The sequence below is a fragment of the Macaca thibetana genome, chromosome 5 (assembly GCF_024542745.1).
Source record: "Macaca thibetana thibetana isolate TM-01 chromosome 5, ASM2454274v1, whole genome shotgun sequence".
In the NCBI taxonomy this organism is placed as follows: Eukaryota; Metazoa; Chordata; class Mammalia; order Primates; family Cercopithecidae; genus Macaca; species Macaca thibetana.
In genome coordinates, this window is record NC_065582.1 from 1,690,134 (window position 1) to 1,697,183 (window position 7,050).

General features: G+C 38.1%; 1 pseudogene; it reads left to right on the forward strand.

Annotated features, from left to right (window-relative positions):
* The first annotated feature begins 3,072 nt into the window (after positions 1–3,072).
* LOC126955464 (60S ribosomal protein L7a-like) lies at positions 3,073–3,706 on the forward strand (annotated as a pseudogene).
* The last annotated feature ends 3,344 nt before the right edge of the window (positions 3,707–7,050 follow it).

Consider the following 7,050-nt stretch of genomic DNA (forward strand, 5'->3'; position numbering starts at 1 on the left):
AAAGATTTAAATGACCTGAAACTATAAAAGTATTAGGAAAAATAGAATAAAAGTATTAGAAAAAAAGAATTAGAAAAACACAGAGGAGAAAACTACACAACACTGGTTTGGGCAATTATTATTATTATTTTTATTTAATCCCCAAAAGCTCAAATAACAGGCTGGGCACAGTGGCTCATGCCTGTAATCCAAGCACTCTGGGAGGTCAAGGTGGGCAGATTACGAGGTCAAGAGATCGAGACCATTCTGGCTAACATAGTGAAATCCCATCTCTACTTAAAAATACAAAAAATTAGCCATGTGTGGTGGTGGGTGCCTGTAGTCCCACCTACTTAGGAGGCTGAGGCAGGAGAATGGCATGAACCTGAGAGGCGGAGCTTGCAGTGAGTCGAGATCATGCCACTGCACTCCAGCCTGGGCGACAGAGCAAGACTCCATCTTAAAAAAAAAAAAAAAAAAAAAAAAAAAAAGCTCAAATAACAAAAAAAGACAAATAGAATTACAGTAAACTGAAAAACGTTTGCACAACGTTTGCACAACATAGAAAACAACTACAAGTGAAGAGACAACCTGCAGATCAGAAAAAAATTGCAAGCATTGCATTTTATAAGGAACTAATATCCCAAATGTATAAGGAACTCAGAAAACTTAATAGCAAAAAAAAAAAAAAAAAAGTTTAATTTAGAAATGGGCAAAGAATCTGAATATTTTTCAAAAGAAGACATACAAATGACCAACACATATATATAAAAATATATACAATGCTCAATATCACTAATTATTAGGGAAATGGAAATTAAAACTATGATATATCTTTCAGAAGAGCAAGCATCAAACAGAGGAAAGATAACAACTGTGTTGGTGAGGATGTGAAGAAAAGGGAACACTGTACACTGGTGGGAATATAAATTAGCACAGCCATTACAGAAAACTGTGGAGTTTCCTTAGAAAACTAAAAATAGGATTACCATATGTTCCAGCAACCCCATTCTAACTATATACCCCTAGGACTTGAAATTACTATGTCTAAGAGATATAAGCACTTCCATGTTCATTGTGGCATTGTTTACAATAGCCAAGTCATGGAATCAATCTAAGTGTCAATCAATGGATAAATGGATAAAGAAAATGAGATATATACACATCATGGAATGTTCCTCAGCCTTAAAAAGAAAGAGACAAAGAAAAAGAAAGAAATTATTTCATTTACAACATGGATGAACCTGGAGGACATTATGCTAAGTAAAATAAGTGCGGCACGGAGACAAATACCCAGTGATCTCACTCATGTGGAATTTTAAAAAGTTAAATGCGCAGGAGCAGAGGGTAGAACTGCGGTTACCAGAGGCGGGAAGGTAGGGAAAATGAGAGATGTGGTCAAAGAATATTAAGCTTTAAACAGGATAAATGATATATATTTAAAATGAGGAACTGGGCGCACTGGCTCACACCTGTAATCCCAGCACTTTGGGAGGCCGAGGCAGCCAGATCACACGGTCAAGAGATCAAGACCATCCTGGCAAACATGGTGAAACCCTATCTCTATTAAAATATACAAAAAAAAAAAAAAAAATTATCTGGGCGTGGTGGAGTGAGCCTATAGTCTCAGCTACTTGGGAGGCTGAGGCAGGAGAATCACTTGAACCCAGGAAGTGGAGGTTGCAGTGAGTTGAGATTCTGTACCCCACAATTATATACAATTATAAGTTGTCCTAAATAAACACAGTTTAAACATTTATGCTTCAACATTTAAGCCTAAGAGCATTTGGGAAATAGTCTGTTTTAGCTCCATCTTTTATATTCCATGAATTCCCTTAAGTCTCACTTGAGGAAAATCAAGAAATTTCACAGAAGTTAGTCACACAAGCACTGAAAAGCTTGAGGTCATGAAAAACCCATGTACCTCCTAAGCCTCTCTTCTCTGTGAACATGAGGGGCTACCTTAGTGCCAGCAAGATGGAAACCAGGGAGATATGCACAGCGGTCAGTGTGGATAAGAGGAGAGATATCTTTTCCTTGAGAGACAGAAAGTGGTATGGACATATACCATAATATCACAATATGATATGAGTGGTATCCTGAGAAGCCTTAGGCAAGTAAAGGATGAAAACCAAGAAATACTGTTTCACCCAATAACATAACAGTATCCAAATCAAAATAGCCTTCTAAAATTATATTTAATTCTGGATTTTGTAAACATATTTTAAACTTGCAATGCAAGTTAGATTTTTAGAAATATGTATTTCATGTAAATTGACATCCCCATTGCCTATTTGAGTATTGCAAATACTTAAAAAGTTTAGTGAAGAATATTTACTTAGAAGGTAATTAAGGAAATCATTTTTTAATGAATGCAATTAATGTATTCACAGTGCTTTGAGTTAATATAATTGCTTAATATTAATGTGCAGCAGAGATGGCTTAGTTAAATTAGTTTTCACTTGATACAGAGAATCAAAGCTTTCCGTTGAGATTCGATTTCACCAAGTAACCTGCATCTCTAGACACATAAAGTGTTTAAGGATAGTTATTGTAGAAACATTTCAACATAATTGAAAATTATAGTAGACAATCCCTTCATTGGTCTTTGTAGTCAAAGTTAAACTGTTAAGTTGTTATGATGCAAGTATGCCTAAATGTTAGCAATCCCTAGTAAGTCGGTATCACTGTAGAGGTGGACATACAGTAATCACAGAAACATCAAATGAAGGTAGCCTCTTCTTGTATTATGCAGCATCGCTTTGAGAACTAATAATGTTCAAGCTTTTCTACAGATTCAGAGCTGCTTCCTGAAAATAAGTTTGGTCCAGCCAGAAGGAACTCTTGTAGTCCACCTTGTGCAGAAAGAGGGATGAACTTCCACAAGGAGAAACATGAGTTTTCAACTTTCTTTAAAAATCGTGTTTGCAGACTGCATGAAAAGCATTTAGAAGCCATGAGTCTGCTTTCAACCAGACAGAAATGCCTTGCTTCAAGGGAAAACTGTGTGTGCTATCTAGTGCACCTACCAAAAGTCCTTGGGAGAGAGAGGCAAGAAAGAAAAAGGGCGTCTCTCTCTTTCCGCCGTTCAAGATGCCGAAAGGAAGGAAGTCTAAGGGGAAGAAGGTGGCTCCAGCCCCTGCTGTCACAAAGAAATAGGAGGCCAAGAAAGTGGTGAATCCCCCGTTTCAGAAATGGCCTAAGAATGTTGGCATTGGACAGGACATCCAACCCAAAAGAGACCTCGCCCACCTTGTGAAAAGGCCCTGCTATATCAGGATGCAGCAGCAGAGAGTCATCCTCTGTAAGCGACTAAAAATGCCTCCTGCGATTAACCAGTTCACCCAGGCACTGAACCACCAAACAGCCACTCAGCTGCTTAAGCTGACCCACAAGTACAGACTAAAGCAAAGCAAGAGAAGCAGCAGAGGCTGTCTATCGGCCCCAGCTGAGAAGAAAGCTGCCGGCAAAGGGGACATCCCCACTAAGAGACCACCTGCCCTTCGAGCAGGAGTTAACACCGTCACCACCTTGGTGGAGAACGTGAAAGCTCAGCTGGTGGTGACTGATGGCACATGACGTGGATCCCATTGAGCTGGTTGTCTTTCTGCCTACCCTGTGTCATAAAATGGGGGTACCTTACTGCATTATCCATGGGAAGCCAGACTGGGACGTCTAGTCCACAGGAAGACTAGCACCAAAGCTCAAAAAGCAAAGGCTAAAGAACTTCCTACTAAACTGGATTAAATGTACACTGTTGAGTTTTCTGTACATAAAAGTAATTAAAATAATACAAATTTTCCTTTAAAAAAAAAGAAAAGAAAAGAAAAAACTAAAGCACACCAAGCTCTAGGCATTCCACCGGGCTCCGATATAGGATGCTCTGATAGTAACTGTAATATATTGAATTGCAGTTATTTGCAAATTTGCAATATGTCAATCTTTTCTTAGACTAAAATGCTTCTTAAGAGTGCAGGCTTTGAGGCCGGGTGCAGTGGCTCATGCCTGTAATCCCAGCACTTTGGGAGGTTGAGGCAGGTGGATTATGAGGTCAGGAGTTCATAACCAGCCTGGCCAACATGGTGAAACCGCGTTCTCTACTAAAAATCCAAAAATCAGCCAGTGTTGTGGCAGGCACCTGTAATCCCAGCTAGTTGGAAGGCTGAGGCAGGGAATTGTTTGAACCTGGGAGGCGGAGGTTGCAGTGAGCCAAGATCGCGCCATTGCACTCCATCCTGGGCAACAGAGCAAGACTTTGTCTCAAAAGAAAAAGACTGCATGCTTCGGGCCCAGACACCAAGTATTTGTATGTTAGGCCTGTCATTAGCTATGAGGGAGATCAGGAAGATCTGTGCAAGCTACTTCTATTTCTGTTCCTGTTTCCTCACCTTTAGATGGTCAATAACAGTAACTCCTTCATACAGTTGTTGTGAGGATTAAACAAATCAATAGAAGGTATTTAATAACACCTAGCACATAATGAGCATTCAGTAAATTTAGATAATATTCTCATTTTTACTGAATTGCAAATTCTGTAAGTGCAAATTTATCATTTACAACTCTCTCTACTGCAGTGTTTAATACTGTGTCTTGTACCAAGTAAACTAAACTACCTTCCCTCACTGCTTTACCTAACTCTGATTCATACTTCAGACTCAGAAAGACCTGTCCTGATTGCAGGGACACAGAAACCCCTTCTACTACATGTTCCAATAACAAGTGATGCCTGTCACACTCAACTTGATTACTTGCTTTTTAAAAAAAAAAAAAAAAAATCTTCCTTACAAATATATAAGCATCAGGAGAAATCGTTTATGGATTGATTCACCATTGTGTCATTAACAAATATCTTAGCGTCTAATATGAGTGGTAGTCAATAGATATTTGTTGAACTATTGAAATCATTAAACAAAGCAGACCCAGCTGTCTAGATGCTAGTTGCTCATATTCATAATTTTTTTATTTTTAATTTTTGAATACATAATAGTTGTACATATTTTGGGGTACATGTGAAACTTTGATGTAAGAATACAATACGTAATGATGAAATCAGGGTAACTGGGATATCCATCACCTCAAGCATTTATCATTTCTTTGTGTCAGGAACATTCCAATTCCAATCTTCTAGTTACTGTGAAATACACAATAAATTACTATTAACTATGGTTACCCTATTGAGCTACCGAACATTACATCTTATTCCTTCTATCTAAATGTATTTTTGTACCTGTTAACAATTCTTTATCTCCCCCTGCCCACTACCCTTCCAGACTCTGATAACCACAATTCTACTCTCTATTTCCATAAGATCATCTTTTTACTTCCCAAATACAAGTGAGAACATGCAGTATTTGTCCTTCTGTTTTTGGCTTATTTCATCACCTCACATAATATGCTCCAGTTCCATTTACATTGTTGCAAATGACATGATGGCATGATTTCATTCTTTTTATGGTTGAAGAATATTCCATTCTCTCTCTATAGATGTACCACATTTCATTCACCCATTTGTCTGCTGATGGACACGCAGATTCCATATCTTGACTACTGTGAACAGTGCTGCAATAAACATGGAAGTGCAGACACCTCTTCAATAGACTGATTGCTTTTCTTTTGTGTATATACCCGGTGGGATTGCTGGATCATATGGTAGGTCTATTTTTAGTTTTTTGAGGAACCTCGAAGCCGTTCTCCATAGTAGTTGTACTAGTTTAATTCCCACCAACAGTGTACAATGGTTCCCCTTTCGCCACATTCTTGCAGCATCCCGTATTGCCTGTCTTTTTGATAAAAGCCATTTTAAGTGGGATGGGATGATAGCTCATGATTATTTTGATTTGAATTTCTCTGATTGGTGATGTTGAACATTTTTTAAATACCTGTTGGACATTTGTATCTCTTCTTTTGAGAAATGTCTGTCCAGATCTTTTGGCTATTTTAAAATCAGATTATTTGGTTTTTTTGTTTTTGAGTTGTTTGGACTCCTTCTATATTCTTAGTTACCAATCACCTGTCAGTTAGATAGTCTGCAAATATTTTCTCCCATTCCGTGGGCTATCTCTTCACCTTGTTGTTTCCTTTGCTAATTAAAAAAAAAAAAAAAAAAAAAAAAAAAAAATTTAAGCCAGGCACAGTGGCTTACGCCTGTAATCCCAGCACTTTTGGAGGCCAAGGCAAGTGGATCATGGATCATGAGGTCAAGGGATCAAGACCATCCTGGTCAATATGGTGAAATCCCATCTCTACTAAAAATACAAAAATTAGCTGAGAATGGTGGCACATGCCTATAATTCCAGCTACTCGGGAGGCTGAGGCAGAAGAATCGCTTGAACCTGGGAGGTGGAGGTTGCAGTGAGCCGAGAAGTCGAGATCATGCCACTGCACTCCAGCCTGGGTGACAGAGTGAGAATCTGGTCTCAAAAAAAAAAAAAACATAGAAAAAAAATAAATTAAAAAGCAAACCTGACATGTTAACTGAGTAAATTTAAAGAGAAGCAGTGAATAATTCATATTTGCACACTTAGCAATATTTTCAATGAATAGGAAAATTAGCTACTTTCATGTCATTAAGTAGCCATATCATTTGTATAAATCAGGAATGTGTATAAATGAAAACAAAGACCGCTGTGAAACAAAAGCGCTAATCTCCACTTGTTCTGCCTTAAAGCCTTTTCCTTCAACTCTTGAAAAGTCCTTTCGTTTTTTTCCCTCACCCTGATTACAGGTAAAACATGACAATCAGTCTTGCTTTGTGCTCCATCCTGTACTCGAAGTAGAAAGACTTCACTGCTCCTTTGATATCAGCCATCCCTTGAGATTACTCCTACTCAACAATGCGGCTCTTGCCTTGAGAATGGCCTTCAAAATCCGTATTCCTTTGTTAGTGATAATTCCTTGTACAATGTGATTTTTCTTAATGCTAGCTAGGATTGTGGTCTGGGTATTGCAGTATTTTGAAATTAAAATTGTGCTGAAGGGAGATTTATTTTCTCAACAGACATCTTTCTACAGTGGAAATACTTTTCCTTTTGAAAAATGAGTAAATGGCCTTATAAAGACTCAAACTTAACA